The sequence below is a fragment of the Triturus cristatus genome, chromosome 3_1, assembly GCF_964204655.1.
Source record: "Triturus cristatus chromosome 3_1, aTriCri1.1, whole genome shotgun sequence".
NCBI lineage: Eukaryota > Metazoa > Chordata > Amphibia > Caudata > Salamandridae > Triturus > Triturus cristatus.
This window is the reverse complement of record NC_140583.1, coordinates 1,011,941,278-1,011,959,227: the sequence shown is the minus strand read 5'-3', so window position 1 is coordinate 1,011,959,227 and position 17,950 is coordinate 1,011,941,278.

The window sequence follows — 17,950 nt, the reverse complement described above, 5'->3', positions numbered from 1 at the left end:
TAGTGCAATTTAACATGAGTCTTAGAATCCAATTTCATGAGTCGGAAAAAGTTGTCATACTCAATAAATGATATTTATACTTATGATTAAGTGCTTTAGCAGTCACAAAGCCTGCAATTCACTAAATTATAGGGTTTGTGACAACTAAATAACTTAGTATATATAGCTCTTGATTCAGATATGGTTAGTCTTAAGTGGCAAACCAGATGTACCTTATCCATTCACCCCTCATGTTCCAAAGATTCCGTACACAAAAAGAGTAAAATAATTTTGGGCGTATATGTGTTGGTACGATCCTGGGAACCCTGCAACCCATGTTGACAAAGTCAAGGGCATATGTTGAGTACTAATGGCAAAGATGTATATTGGTTATATTTGTTTACACATAACATCTATTGCTTAAACAGTGCTAACTTGGCTCATTTGAGGGAATTTACAGCCTTACTGTTTTTTTGTATGTCGAGACGAAGACATGCATAGGCAATTAGTGGTTGACATTGATATTTACTTAGGTGGTGCACGCAGAGCTTCAGCAGTAGAGGTTGTGGCCAGTGACTAAAATGTTGTCAACGAATGATGATGTCCAAAGTTGGCAATTACATGACTACAATGTATGTTTATGAAATGCTTGAACTGTCAGTTGTCTAATATGGGTAGAACAATGGCTCAGCAAATGCAGAATGGACACACCTAGGACAGTGGTGAGCTAGGACAATAAAAGTGGTACATATCTCAGATGTGTGTTTTTGACAGTCATGGCGGTAACCCATACCTGGCTGGGTGACCGAGATGTTTGTGTTTACCAGTTCAACTTGCAGCTGTGCCACTGAAAGAAGTTCATGCTGCATCTTGCAATGTAACACACACGAGGACTGTAGGACAGTAAGGTTGAATTCGGCAACATATATAGGTCTTGCCTTAATTGTACATGTGTAAGTTGTGAGGCTGTGTGGCAGCAGCATGTGTTGCTTTCTTAGCTCTGCTTAGTGTGTTTGGAAGAAGTAGTTCCTTACAATGCTCAATTAGAGAGTTACCAACCTGTCTCTTCATGAGTGAAGTAGCCTCCATTTCCATTTTAAACATTACAGAGTTGTTGCAAGCCTGGGCCCACTCTTTGTCACACAGCACACAGGAAAGAGGCAGAGCAAAAGGTGTGTTTTAAATTGAAAATCATTTTTGGGGTGTTTCTTTGAGCATTTTTTTGGATTTTTCCCTATTCTTTTGGCATTTGTAGATCTATGCATTATAGGAAGATTTCTTCATCTGGTAAGTAGAATTACACTAAAAACATGATTGTAGTGGTTACTGTAGTAACATTACATGTTGTATATGAGGTGTACATGTCCCCACTACCTCCTTTACATGGTCATAAGGGGGCGGTAACAAATAGGCCAACCATTAACAATATTTTATTTATTTTTTGTGTTGGCTATTAGAGCTACGACGCATGCACAGACTAAAAAGAGAAAGGTCAGGGGAACCCTACTCACTAACGGAACCAGGGTAATAGTTATATAAGGCGAAACAACGGTTCCTGTGGACTCATAAAAAATGACTCAAGCAATATAATTTGCACAATCGCAATAAAAAGAGGGTAGAATAATGTCAGAGGGCAAGGAACCACCAACACATTTGTACATTTATGACTTGTTTTATAAACACAACAGACTTATTATATACATTTTTAAATTTACAATAGAACAGATATTTGTGCACTGTGTCCCAAAGTGAAAAATAGAACCTAATCGTAAGTGACAGAGTGTATATTTATATACAAGGTTTCCATAAATCTTAAAAGGCGACCATTCTTATATAATTTCTTTGTAAACAGCAACTGTATATAATAATATGCGCTGGGCAATGGTTCGCTCTTTCAGCTTGTCGACGGCGTTTCGACCCTCTATCAGTACGGGGTCTCCTCAGGACTAGTGATGCAGGGACATCTGGATTGCTTAATGCGCAAGTGAGAAGTGAAAGGGTATTACTCACAAGAGGACCCGTCCGGGTACTCAGTGTGAGGAAAGGCTGGCAGTCTGGGGTACGGTTTGGCCGACCGGCTCTTTACATCAACTCGCTATAGCCATAGCGGTATGGTTAATCCCTGGTAAGTTCTGGAAACAGTGACAATGCACTGTGTAGGTCTGGATGATATTCTGTGCGCGAAGAATCACAGCATCTGTATTCCTAAGCTGCGTGAGTCAGCTTCAAGGACGGTACAACGACCATGTACAGAGTAGGCACTATACTACTCCACTGCAGCTGTCCCCATGGAGATTAACATTTGCAAATTGGGTCCAATGGGTATACAGTTCAGTGCCTGATCATATCCCTGAATCTATGAGCGCTACCCACTGATGGTTATTCGTAGTCCACTGCAATGCTGCTAAAAGCAGGTGGAGTTTCTAGTTGAAATACCCGGTGAAAACAAAAACTTGCATCTGGAACCTGGATCACAAATAACAATACCAAATGTAATTTGTCATTTCTAAGGTGAACCATTGAAAGTTTCAGTTGTAATTGGGCAGTTCTTTGCCATACTGGGGTAACTTGATGAAAAGAATGCACAATGCAACGTAGTGTGAACCAGTATTAGGTGCCTAAAACACATTGGGAATCAATGAATATGTGACTATAGGAGGATTGTCAATACAGCACGATTTGAATAAAAAAACAGTAAAGGAATACTATGATTGCAAAAAATGGCGTACAATTTGGTTTGAAAAATGATCAAGGAACGCCAAACAGTGCACAATTATCAACACGAGACAGCGATCCGGAACTATTCCTTACTGAGAAAAATTCCAAAACAATAAGCTTTGAGACTGTGATATGCTGCAACAATTAAAACTGTGGTAGAATCCGCCTTTATTGAGTAAAGTGGTAACAAAGAAGAGAGTAATTGTAATATGAAATACTACAAGTCCCATAATGACTCATAACAGGCAAGAAAGGGTAAATACTATAAATAGTGAAACAGAGAACGGAATCACATTACCGTGAGTGAGACTCTTGTGGGTTGAAATGCATTGGTGGTGATTGATGGTGAATAATTGTACGTTTGCAATAATTCTTGATTGATTCTCATGGAGTACGGTGATCTCCAGTGTGGATACATTTGTGGGAACACAAGTAAGCGAGTCGTAGTCCACCCTTGACACCGGCACCCACTATGCAAAGAGCGCACTCCTGCAGGCTGTTTGTTGGCAAATATTAATTGAGGGGTGGCGCCCGACATCGAATTGAATACGAGAGTATCTGCAAAAGAACAGAGCAAGTCACGGAACATACGGACTCCGAGATCGCAGAGGAGAATGAAAGGCGGAATACACCTTATCGCCATTTGAGGAGGAAACTTAATTTGCAGCATTCTCGGCGTGCAACTCGGATTTGGAGTGAAAAGGCATTCAAAGCGGGAAATGTCGACTACCTGCTTGGTTTGGGGAATGCGGGCTGAGCGGAGCCAGAGAATTCCGAATAACTGACACACCTCCCAGGTAAGGGGGAGACCAGGATTTCCGTAGTTACTACACTGAACTCTTTCAATATCGTAGCTAAGCGGCAATAGAAAAAATAAACAAATATAATAAGACCGCTTGAGAGAATAGACACCTAGTGCACACCATGAAGTATAAATAAGAACCACTAACTGTGAGCTGTAATCAGGATATTTTACAATTACTGACATAGACAGATACTTGATTAAGGCGAACATGGAGGCAAGAGCAGCCAAACGGCTGCAACGAGCAGAAACTATGTGCCAGAAAGGGGCATCACAGAATGAAAGAAATGAGGAAAGAAGTACAGCACAATTGGGCACCAAGAATCTATCTAAAGCAACTGTTTGTACAATTGGAGAGACTCTTAAAGAAAGAAATAACTAAAAGCTGGAAAGTTATCACAATGGAGAAATATATAGAATGTGACCACATTCCTAGAGGTTTGAGAATATTCACCTTGCCAAACCACCCTGACACCAAGCCTGAAATGTGGGAGGAGTGGGGCAAAAGTAGTATGCAGTGCTCAAAAATCATAGTATTAATAATCATTAAGTATGCCAAAAAGATATTGAAGAACTCCACAAATTAACTGGGGAAACTGAGTTACATATTGCTACCCTCAAACTAGAAGGTGAGAGCAAACAACTAAGGAAGGAATTGGAAAAAATCTTCACAGACATGAAACAAAGAAATTTAGGAGGGATAAGCAAGATTATGAGACCGGAGCAATTCTAACATTTGCTAAGAGGTTTGAGGAACTCAAACAACAACTGGGCAAAACAGTAAAGTATGAAACTGTCGACATCGTAACCAGTGAATCTGAATCAGACCTCAGTGAGGAGGAAAAACAACACGAACAGGACATACATTTGTTTTAGAAGAAATTAAGTTAATGTATATCGATCAAAGAACACCAAGAGCCCAAGGAAGAGGGCGCGGACGAGGGAGAGGGAGGGGCCAGGATTTTCAATCAGGTTCAAGAGACGGAGAAAAATGAGAAGAGGGACCGGAAAAAATAAAGGGGTACCCAATACGCAACCGCCTGAAAAAAAAACCAACATCTATACGAAGAAACAGAAGGAGAATCTAATAATAAACCTTTCAAATTATGAACTGAATCATCATGAACGAAATGTACTCAATAAAGGATTGACATTCTGCCCTGAACAACACTACAATCATGTGGATACCAAAATAGATATATATATACATTCGTGAGAAAACTAAAATTAGGTCAATTCTTCAGCAACGTAGAGCATACCAATACACAGAGGAGGTTAGAACAACCAAAAGAAATCAATCTCACGATCAATGATTTACCGATCCTGAGGGTGACATATGATCTAATACAAAACATTGAGGAAGATAATATGACTGAATCTTAAGTGCTAGAGGATCTTAATATTACAACTGCCATTAGCCAAAGAAGTGGCTTCAAACCCAAATCAAAATGTTGCCCCACGCTAAGCCCAGGCAACAGGATTGATGTATTTCATGACCTGGTGGTCAATGATCTGGAGCCAATGGAGAAAATGAATAATAACAACAAAAGATAAAATCTAACAAAGAGGGAAAGACAGGCTTTTGAGGGTCTAATGAAAAATGAAGATCTAATAATAAAGACTGCAGACAAAGGGGGAAATGTAGTTCTGCTAAACAAAAGGGAATACATTGGAGAAGCCATAAGACAACTAAATAATGAAAAAAGCTATGCAAAATTAACAATCAAGCCAATCAACGACCTCCTCTTGGATCTAGAATTTAAAATCAACAATTGGTGTCGTGAAGGGTTACTCACAGACGAAGAAGCATCCTTTCTCAAAAATGACAGTCCAGTAATGCCCACCATATACTTTTTACCGAAGGTACATAAAACCTTAATTAACCCACCAGGGAGACCTATCATTTCAAGTTGCAATTCACTATATGAAAATCTATCAGAGTATGTGGATTTCTTTCTGGCACCAATTGTCATGAATCTGAGTTCCTACATAAAAGATACTGGGGACTTTTTGAGGATCTTAGCTAACATGGGATGGAAATAATGTTTCCATCTAGCCACAATTGATGTGGTATCATTATATACCTCAATAAGTTACGAAGTAGGACTTAAGGCCACAAGTTATTTTTTTAAACAAAGAAATGTTCAGCAATTGAAGCATATGTGAATGCTATTGGAGATGATAGAACTATGCTTGAGGAATAACATCTTCCTCTTCAATCATCAGATATACTCCCAAATTTGTGGGACCGCAATGGGGGTTTCATTCTCTGCAAGCTATGCTAACCGTACCATGGGTTGGTGGGAGAAAATCATAGCTTGGAGAGATGAAAATGAAGAATGCACAGCCAAAACAGCACTTGGCTACGCTTCATAGATGACCTCTTCCTGATTTGGAGCGATAGTCAGGAAGAGTTCACGGAATACATGAACATTTTAAACAATAATGATGTGGGCCTACAATTTACATACAATATCAGCAATAAGGAAATCCAATTCTTGGATGTTACAGTATACATAAATAACAATCAAATTAAGACCAAAGTCTACAGAAAACCAACATTGACTAATAGTATACTGCACGGGACCAGCTTTCATCCCCAACAACTGAAAAAGAGTACCCCTTTTGGGGATTTCATACGAATGAGACAAAACGGCTGAGACAATGTGGAAATGGAAAAAAACGTCCAGGAAACAGAGAAAAGATTCTTACAAAGAGGCTACAAACATCGTGATGTAAAACAAGGCCAAGAACGGGCAAGATCGTTGGCACGAGTTAATACTCTTGTCAGAAAAGAAAAGAAGGAAGAGGATAATACAATAAAGTTGATAATCACATATGGTAAAAAGAATTATAATACTGAAATATCATCAAAAAAGATCCGGATATTGGTGACAAAATTGGTGAGAGACCCAGAATAACATATTGGAAAGCACCTTTGCTGAGGGATAAGTTGGTCAAAAGCCACCTGGTATCAAACACAATGAAAAATTGGGTTATGGAACAACAAGAAGGGTTCATACATTGCACCAAATGCAAAGCATGTAAGATTGGGAAGAACACGAGAGAGGTGAAGGACTTTATGGGATAAACCTTCTATATTAACGAAAGAATCACATATGAATCTACATATGTAGTTTATGGGATTGAGTGCCATTGTGGACTCCGCTACATAGGGAGCCCCATATGTCCACTCAAGAAGAGAATTTTGGAACATCTTAGAGCCATTCAAAATGGAGAAATGAATTATGCCATTGCGAAGCATCTGAATTCTCATTCAAACAAAAAATGGGAAGACATCAAGTAATTTGGCTTAGTAACTGTCCCCAAAAATGAAAGAGGAGGAAATAGAACCCTGAAGTTAAGACTTGAGACTAGATTGATAATGAGATTCAAAACTAAGATTCCGTATGGCCTCAATGGAGATGAGGAACTGTATATTCATCTGTGAAAAGTGATGCCAACTGACAGAGATGATACCCTAGGAACATAGAAATGAATTGTGAACATCAAACAGCATATCGAAGCAAAGACTGGCATGGATCGCTGGAAAGGTGCAAAACCAACAGTGAAATAATCCTCATAATATCATGTAGCACTTAGCCTTTACCAATGATATTCAACTATTCTATAAGGAGTGTGGATAACAACATGGGGCCCGATTCACAGAACTATTTTAAGACAAAATCCTAAACGTACTACCATTTACTCATTTTGATATTCACAGAAGGCACTTACTCATTTTGGTATTCACAGAAGGCACTTACGCATTGAGAAGGGACTCACATTACCGTGAGCAAGACCCGTGGGGGTTGAAATGCGTTGGTTGTGGTTGGTGGTGAATAATTGCATGTTTGCAACAAATCTTTAAAAATCTCAATTGATTCTCTTGGAGTGCGGTGATTTCCAGTGTGGATACATTTGTGGGAACACAAGTAAGCAAGGGGTAATCCACCCTCGACATCGGCTCCCATGATGCAAAGAGCGCACTCCTCCGAACTTTTTTATGGGAAAAAAAAATAAATATATATATATATATGGCAAAGTCGAGTTCGCATTTTGAAACTGCTCCTCCAGGCTACGTGGAGTTCCGCAAGAAGGGGAGTGTGTTAGGTCACGCTGTTAGTGCTGATTTTTAGCACCAGTAGTTTATCCCTTGCAGGAAAATTAGCACAAACTGCACCATGCACAGCGCAAGAGGGTGCTCCTTCTTTCTGCAGCTTGAGTAGATGTTCTACTCGAGCAGCAGCTTCCTCAACGCAAATGGATGGTTTCTCAAAGTGAGCGGTCGCAACCATCTGCAACCGTCTGCGTTAAGAAATTTCACTGGGAGGTGGTCTAGCAGTGGATTTTCCTCACTCGCACCCATCAAATTAAACTTGCTGAGCAAGCATAACATTTATATATCCTAACAGGAAAAAACCCACATTGTTGTTTTTACTATAGAAAGGCTAGCAGCCCAATTGGCAAGCACCAGGTTACACACTGACCTTCTTTGGTAGAGAGTAATAAGTTGTTTGGTGAAACATGTAAATGACTTTCATGAAAGGACACAAAAAAGGTCTGCCATTGGAAGGTGTATTACCTCTCCCTGTCAAGAAGCCACACAGGGTGTGAGCCCAAAAGGTGAGCTTCATAGGGGAAGCCTTTTTTAGAGGGCACATTCAGCACACCTCTGAGAGGGGCTGCTGTTTAATCTGGTAGACAGGTTGATGTTAGGGACAGACTGAGGGAAACGGTTGCCAAACCAGTTTTTCCGTGGAATTGTAGCTCTTAGGTAATCATACCTCTAGGGCAGGCTGCAAAGCTCCACACACCGAGAGAGGAGTTCTGCCGCATAGGGAGTGGGCAGAATGTTGCACTATGGGATAGCTAGATGCCACAATTTGCTGGAAGTCAGCCATCAGGCAAGATGGGACCTGGTAGCCCATTGTCTGGTAGTCAGTGCATCCCAAGGGCACCTTGTGGGCATAAAAGTGTCACTACTGTCACCTGGACCTCCAATCACATTTGCTTTGGAGAGAGAGTGGACTGAAGAAGGACTGCCCTGCTGTTCCCTGGAAGTAACAAAGAGAGGCTGCACCAAAAACTGAACTGAACATGCTGCTCATGGCCTATCTAAGTGAGGACTGTACCTGTAGTGCCCTGCTGTCATAAAAAGTGTCTTCGAGGCTCAGACAGAAGAGGTGAACTCAAACAGTCCGTTGGCTGACATCTCTGTTGCAGCTCCAGGGCCACAAAAGCTGAAGTTGTCTTGGCAGAGTTGGTATCTGCAACTGATTGTTTGCCACTGACTTCTGAAACGCAGCCCAGGAGACCAAATGCTAGCTCTCAAAAGTTGCATGTGAGTCTGCATGAGTCATCAAAGTGCAGTTTGGTCACCCAAGACGGAGACTAGCTGCTAAAGGGGACCGTTGTTTCAGAGTAACCGGAGACCACTAGATCAGATTGGTTTTTGACTTGACCTCACTTGAACTTCGAGAGTCATTGACCTTTTTGGCCAAAGATGCATCACCATGTTTGCAGACCGAGGGATGGCCACTGAAGACCCATCGACTGGATCAGCATCCTTAGCTTCTTTTGCATCCTGTACACCTTGCATCAGACTCACTCCATTAAGGACTACGGTGATTTGCCCACAGAGCCTATACTTGGGCTGGAGGGAGAATGCTTTGAATGTATGATAACTGCCTGCTAAGACTATTGGCCTTTGTGACTTGCTCCCTTTCAGAGCTGGTCTCCCAAAGAGTTCCGGTCAAACACAACTTTATCAAATGTTTTCAAAGAAAACGCTAGCTACTGTAGTTGTCAATGCTTGTTTGTATGCTGTGTGAAAAGCCGTGATTTAAGATTTACTGAAAAATTCATAATGCCAGAACCCACTGGTGGATTTTGTCATCTTGATGTGTGAAAGTTCATAAACTTAAGATCTATTTTTATAAATTGATGTTGGGTTTCCTTTGTGTTGTGTTTCTTCCTTATTCAAATGCTTCTGTACTTCTAAATGTTTTGGTCTTGTTCCTTTGTTAATGCCTGACTGCTGGAAGCCTCAGCTACCCATGGTTGAGCTAAGGTTTTACAAATGAGCCTGATTGGGCAGAAGACAGGTTTGTGATGTTATTACACAGTGAGATCACACAATCACACCATATAACAAACTGTGGGGCATATTATCAACAAACATATCGCCGCTTTTCCGGCACATAGCGCCGGAAAAGCGGCGATTTCAGTAAATCACTATTTACAAGGACTCGCTAACACGAGTTTCCTTGAGTTAGCTGCTTTTTATTCCCCACTTTGCATGTCAGCGATGAACATCGCTAATGACATGCAAAGTGGGGGTTCCTGCCCACAACTCCATGTAAATACTCGCGTACACGGTTTCGCAATATTTACAACCCTGCAGCAGATCCACGAAGCGATATAAAAAACTGCGCTAATCGCGGTTGTCGCTGTAATTTAATGTCTCCTTTCTAATCGACTTGGCTATACTGATAACGGTAGGTGGATTGCCTGGTTAGGTCCACACTCCCAAATCAGCAAGTATTTCAGTAGCGCTGTGAAATCTTCGCTGGATTTCACACGCTAATGCCGATTCTTGCCGTGTATCGCTGGAAATTACATCGCCTGTGCGCTAAGCGTTGCTATTACGCTGCTAACATGGCGATGTCAACCAGCAATACACGGCGATATTGAAAAACACGCTAAGCTAGTTTAGCGATAATTATCGCTACTTGTTGTTGATATGCCCTCGTATTTCTTCACAAGCAGAAAATGCCTTGCGTAAACTTTGAAACTAGATGTGCTGTGCTCACACCATTCACAGTGTGACATCAGAAAATATATAGCCAATCCATGAAATTGGTATCTGGCTTGTCTTTTGAAAGCAACACCATAACTCATGTACAACTTTCACGCAGGTAACAACCTACAAGTAGTACTCATAAAACTTGAAATAGTTAATTAAAGGTTTTTATTTCATGGTGCAGGCGAAATAATTTCCTTTAGTTTAAACAATGGAGACATTTACACTACCTGGGCATTATCGTTGTTGCCTCTTTCTTGGGGGCATATCAGCAACGAGGCGATATAAAATTATCGCCGCTTTTGTGTCCGTTTTCGGGCGAAAAGCAGCGATAATTTTATTGCCTAATTAGCAAGGTCACGCTGTCACGTGAAACCTTGCATTAGCGCCCGGATTCTTAACGCCCAGCTTTGCATCTCTAATGAGATGCAAAGTGGGAGTTCCTGACCTGACATAACTGGAGAAATGTCGCTAAGCGACATTTCTCCTGAAGCATAGCGGCAAGAAAAGTAGTGATAACCCCTGTTATCGCTACTTTCCTTACGCCTGCTTCAGGGCTGACTTAGCCATGATATCCTATGGAAGGTGGATATCATGGCTAAGTATGTGAGGCCCTATCATCAAGCTAACGCCAAACTTTGTGAGATTATCGCTGGGTTTCCAGCGATAATCTCATGTTTGGCAGTTAGCTTTAGGATTTTTATTGCTTTTGAGATAAGCGTTGCTAATAGCACGCTATCTCAGCGATAAAAATCCACGTTAGCCGGCGATAATTATCCTAGCGCTAAGTGCCCTTAGCGATAATTATCGCCGGTTGTTGGTGATATGCCCCAGAGACTGATGACAGGATTCGACAGCTGAAGGTGCACAGTTAAGTTTCATAAAGTGTCTCGTGTGGTATTGGAGGAAGTGTGCACTAGTTTTAACACATTTAGATCCATTTGAGGTAGAAATACATTTTTTATTAGTAGCTGCAAATTATACAGCAGATGACGGATAATAAAACAAATATTGCAAAGTAATATTTACATGGATGACTAGATTTCTACACAATATTGTAATTTCAGTTTCCTTGTCTAAAGGAGTGGATTTATAAATTGTGAGCTTAAAGTGCCTTCGGGAGGGCTTGAAAGTGAACGCCTCCACTTTGATTGAATATAAATCCCAACGATAACCTAATTAAACCCTCAAACTGAAAACACTGGAGTTCTTCTGTAGCTACCAACATGGCACCCTGCCAAGTCCATGAAGGAGGTGAAAGGTCAGTTAGAACAGAGGGACTTTACACACACAGCAGCTCTAGTGAGGTTGGTGGGCTGGTTGTTGTTTTACGCTGAGGTGTGAGCTGCAAGCCCTAGAACTCTGGTCTTGCACAAATACATGCTCCTTAGTGTACTTCTGAACAGTTGAACCGTTTTCAATTAAGGGTTCTATTTTCATATTTTTATTATTAATGACCTGTATGCTGGCGTTTCTGTGGGTTAATTCTGCTCTCACTACCACCAAGCACAAACACATTACTATTAATCTACATGCTATATTTTGGTAAGGTATTGAGATCTATATTTGGCACCCACCTTTAGTAGAGAAATCCATTCCCTATATTTCCAAGAGGACCAAGCATTCCACCTACCCAGGGATAGTTTATAAGAAGTGTTGTGCTTTGGAGATGAACATATGAGCTTCTAAGCACACTGACCCTTCTCTAATGTGTTTTATTTTTAATTGGAGGTAATTTATGCTGCACTTACGAAACAGGAATCATCAATTCATTCTCAGGCAAGTGATATGTAACAGATTAATTCATATTTTTTAATATTGAATAATAACAGACAGGATTGATATGACGATACTGGAGTTCGTCAGGTATGTACAAATTACTTTGGCAGAAATGATCTCTGTATGCTTATCCTGAGATCCAACAAAACAGTTTGATCTACAGACACACTTTCAGTAAAACAAAGCTATTCCAAGCCTTGTGTATTAGACACTCCGTGACTAGGAGCTTTGTGTATGCTCAGTAACATAAAATAAGACCTCTACATAACAATACAAAACGACATACAATAAGACAATATAAAACAACCTAGATAAAATAAGTCTACACAGATTAATAAGTCATAATATTACAATGTATACAGTAACAACATAAAAAGGCAGCATAAAACATAGGAAAAATTACACCATTCATACTTTATAAGGATATTGTAAGTCACCAAGGAGTTTCCTGACACTATAGAGGAATGAGACTGTGTAGGCTGAGCTCCATTGTACAGTCAAGGTGATTTGCAATATCCCTTTAAGCACTGCAGGGAAAATTTCACTCCTTAAATACATATTCACAATACCACCCTTTGCACAAACCACTTAAATGTGTGGTGTCTTGCTGTTTCATATGAACAAGATAGCATGGTTGCAGTTACGAAGATCAGAAGCAAAATCCGTAGTGTGAAATTAACACACAAAAAAGCATTTAATAATTTGTTGCAAAAAAAGATTTTTGAATAAGTTTAATATGTCCGATTAAAAAAAAAAGCAGTAGATTAGAATGTTTGAAAGTCTACAGAGAGATGTAATCTTTCCTGTAACAACCTATAGCTTTGAAAAAATAAATTTTTTGCCTTAAATATTTCCTTTCTGATGGTCACTTTTCATTTTAGAAAAAATGGATAAGACAAATGAAAAAACAGTCGCCATTTTTGTGGTTTAAATTTTTAACAACAGCTGTAATTATGCTCTACCTGTCTCTCCCCTTGGCCCAGGTAACAGATACTGAAACATAACAACTCAGTTGTAATAACGTATTACTGTTCAGCAGATGTGCCATTCCGTTGTTATATGTTACCAAAGATGTCACAACTCAATTGTTAGACGAAAATTAGAAAGGACTTTTATACATGGAGTGCAGGGGCCCATGTTTAATAAAGTTATATATAATTATAAAATAACATAATATAAAGTAGTACAATATAACACAATTACAGAACATGTATAATAAGATATGTCGTAAGAACATTTAATAGAACGATAAAAAAACGTAATAGTACGATACTTGATAACATATTTTAAAATAAAAGTAATATAACATCACATCATAACTGAGGAGGGTCTGGTACTGTCTTCTAGTCTATAGTCCAAAACTGTCTCTGCCTACTATGTTGGTCAACTACTACCATCATTACAAAGAAGTACGATACTTCACCAGCTCGCTGAGCCCTTCCTGGTTTTCCCCTTTAAATACCCCTGTAAACCTGATGTGGCAAAGGTTTTTTTTCAACCTTTACAAGGGTGCATTGAAATCTTAAAAAATAGTAGTGTTTGTAATTCTTTTTACATCTGGATGAACATTGTGTCCTTCATTGCAGAATTGCAGAATGCAGCACACATGGAATTAATACAAAACGAGGAGAAATAAACAAATTTCTGCTAGTTACTCCTCACCCAGGGAATTGACGCTTCCCCCTGTTTACATCCTTTTGTATATCTTGCACAATGTCAAATTCCATAGGTGTTGCATGGGAAAACCTTCACAACGCCCATGGAATGCCTCCAGGGTGCAGAGTGAGGCGAACCAGTGATTAGCGCTGCATCACCTCACTCAGGATTTATGAGGCCACTCAGAGCCAAGTACGGCGGATTTGGGTGGCTTCATAAATCTTTATGCGAGCCCTGCGTCATGCATGCATCACTTTATGTGGTGCAAAAGTGATGTAGGGCTCTCAAAAAAAATCCCCTTAATTCATTGAGTACAGCAGATTCAGAAATGTAAGCTACTCCAGAAAAAATTCAGAGTACAGCATGCAGGTTTTCCGGATTGGATTAAAGTAAAAATTATCTAGCCTTGTAAAAAAATGTACCTCAGAAATCAAAGAAAAACATTGACCAGGCTAAAGGTAAACCAAGAAACTGACACTTTTTTAATTCAAACCTCAAGAACTTCACTAAACCTTGCAGGCAAAAAAAGCACACCCGTATTACCCAGGAACTCAAGTTCAATAAAGCAGGTGGTTGTTTTTTAGCAAGTCTCGTATTGCTGCCTTGTGACACCTATTTCTTTCTTAAGAACTCGTTAAGAAGAAAGTTAACTTTAAAAGTCTGGAGAGCCGACGGCAGTATCTGTCAGCGGAGGCTGCACTACCCCAGGCTTTCCTTTTCCTCCGCACCCCTCTAATCACTGGCCACAGTCCTCCACTTTGATCCCTGTTATCAAAAGCCCTCTGAGTCGCGTTGGGTACGCGACGCTTGTGGTAGAGCGAGCCGGCTGCACAAAATAATTACAATTGAGCCAGGTGCATGGAACATGGAAGATAAACATTGATTTACAGCTGTCCCCTGTCTCAGCACAGCGAGTCGTGCTGAATGACATCCCATCCAGCCCGGGGACGAGCTCTGATAGCTTGTTCCGCTTACTTCAGGGATTGGTGTTTGGCTTAGATGTGGCGTCCATGTTTCATTTTTGTTGCTTTGTGTTATTTACTTTGTTGCTGATTGCAAAGTGTTTCTTGCAGAGGGAAACATTATACATCCTGATAGGATTTTGCACTGGCATGTAGGCGTATTGTGAGATTTCCTAAAAATATCAGTAAGGTTGGTAAGCGGGATCAGTGCTTTAAATGGGCAGGTACTGTTCGGTAGTGAGTACCTGCACTTCTTTAATTTGAAAAAGAGAGTACCCGCACTTCTCAGCACTGTTACAATTCATTTAATGGGACAGTACTGGCACTTTTTAGTAGCAAATAGGTACTCGTAACAGTGAGTACCGGCACTTCTCCATTTCCTTTTAATGCACTAAGCAGGATGGAATCTGTCACAGGTCCTTCCTTGTTATGTTATGCTATGTTCGTTTGTATAGTACGGTATCACCCATGAAAGTATCCTGGCAATTAGAGGGAGTGCACCCTGACTTTGAGAAACCTCCTAATAAGTCAGAGGTAGTGTCCTTCAAATACACCATGCAGCTCTTATAGTGCAATCTTTCTTTCTAGAAATCTTGCTATTTGTGACCTGATAAGTTTCGGATTTTGGATAATAACCCTATTATCAGCTGTTCAAACTCAACAGAGTCTGTCAAACTATGTTGAGATTGGACTCCAAGACTATTATACAGAGTTGGGAGTGGAGGAGTGGGAAGAGTGGTGATGCAATTAACGTGCTTTAGCTGAGCCCCCACAATGTCCACATATAGGGCCAGATGTAGGTAAATGGATCTTTGCGATTCCTTAATAGCGATTTTTAGGGAATCGCTATTAAAGACTCCCAAAATGCCATGTAGGTAGGAATCGCAATTTTTTTTGCGATTCCTTAATATTCCTTAATTGTGAATTGCAAATTGCGATTCTCAATCAAGGAATGCCTTCCCATTCATTCCTATGGGCCTAGAGGCCCACCGGAATAAATAGGAATTGCACACGCAATTTGCGAGTTACCAATAGGTACTCGCAAATTGCGTGCGCAATTTCAAGAATGCAAGGATTCTAGAACACCCTGTTGCACCCCTGAAATGTGCATGTGTGCACATGTGGCGCACATACATGCCCTAAAGGCATGAATGTGTGCCACATGGGATTTCTAAAAAAGCAAAAAAGTGTTTTTTTAAAGAAAATCGCTAATTACCACCAACTTGAAGTTGGTGGTAATTAGCGATTCCTTAAGGCTAAATTGCACTTTCATTTGTGCTACTTACATTGCATTTAAGGAATCGCATAAATGCAATTGCAAAATAGGGAATTGCAAATGCTGCGATTCCTTATTTTGCGAGGGGCTCATTGTGTGCTACATTGCACACTGCTAATTTGCGATCGCAAATGCTGAAATTCTGCGAATTTCCACATTTGCGGGCAAAAATTGGCTTCCTACATCTGGCCCATAGAGTTTTATTGATAGAAGTGAACCATAAGACCTAGAAATGCTCTTTCTCTCGTGACTGGTATCACAGGCCGAGTTCAAAGGCTAATTTCAAGAAGTACATTTGAAATTTAGTAAATTAATTAGGGTCTGATTTAGATTTGATTTGATTTGATTTATCTATTTGTGTAGCGCGCGATTGCCCGAGGGCGTCTTGGCGCTGAGATATACCACTGGGTCTGATGATGTTGACTAGAGCGGTGTGGAGAAAAGCCATGTTTTAACTTCCTTTCTGAAGGATTTCAGGGATGGACTGGTTTTTATGTCTAGTGGTAGTTGGTTCCATATTCTTGCTGCGTGTACCAGGAAGCTTCTTCCGCCCCAGTTAGTTTTCCTAAATCTAGGGACCCTGATGAGTTTCATTTGGCTGGATCTGAGCAGTCTGTTTGGCTCATATAGTTGCAGATGTGATTTTAGAAATTGTGATCCAGTTCCGTTTAGTGCTTTGTATGCCAAGCATAGTGATTTAAAATGTATCCTACTTACAATTGGTAGCCAGTGCAGGCTTTTTAGTTTATGGCTTACTTTTTCGAACTTTGGTATTCCTAGTATCAACTTGGCTGCCGCATTCTGCAGGCGTTGTAGCTTAAGTAGGATTTTCTTCCTTGCTCCGGCATATAAGCCGTTCCCGTAGTCCAGTCTGGACAAGGCCAGTGCTGTCACCACTGTCTTGCGTGAATCATACGGTAAGTACGGTAGAATCTTTTTGATCATTTTTAGGATGTACCAGAGTGATGAAGCTAGTTTGCTGGCTTGAGCGTCGAAAGAAAGGTTGGTGTCTAACATGATCCCTAGGTTTTTTACCTTTTCTGATGACTCTGGGCATCTTCCCATATCTTTAGGCCACCATAAGGGGGACCATATGTTTGTGTCTCCTCCTAATATCATGACCTCACTCTTGTCCCCGTTTAACTTTAAGCAATTCATTCTCATCCATTGACTGATTTTTGCCATGCAGATTTGGAATTTTTCTGCTGTGTCCTGTACCTCCTTACTGATTGACACCACAATTTGGGTGTCGTCGGCGTAGGATATAGGAGTGAAGCCGTTGTTCCTTATTATCTGTGCGAGTGGAGCTACATATAAATTAAAAAGAGTGGGGCTCATCGATGAGCCCTGCGGGACTCCGCATGGTAGATTGAACAGCTTGGATTTCGTTTCTCCTAATTCTACTGCGAAGGTTCTGTTCTCTAAGTAGGAGGCTGTGAGAGCGCATGCTGAGTCATGTATGTATGCTGTTTTTAACCGTGTTAGAATGATTTCGTGGCTGACTGTGTCGAAGGCCGCCGATAAGTCGAGTAGTATCAAGGCGGCCTTCGATCCATTGTCCATTATTTGCCTAAGTTCCTCCACTGCTGTAATCAGGGCCGTCTCCGTCCCATGTTCTACCCGGAAACCGAACTGGGAGTGATCCAGCCAATCTCCGTCCATCAGATGTTGAGATAGCTGTTTATTTAACAGTTTCTCCAAGATTTTTGCGGCAAAAGGGATCCTGGCTATGGGTCTATAATTGCTGGGATTTTCGCAATCTAGGTTAGGTTTTTTCAGCAGTGGCCTGATAGATATCATCTTCCAGTCGTCTGGGAAGATATTGGTGTTGATAATTATGGAGAATAATTTTTCCAGTACTAGGCTTAGTTGTATGGAACAAACCTGCATTATTTTGGGTGGACAAGGGTCCATTGGGCTGCCTGAGTTGGTAGTGTGGATCTCTTTCTCAATCTGCTCAGCTGTAGGGGGTG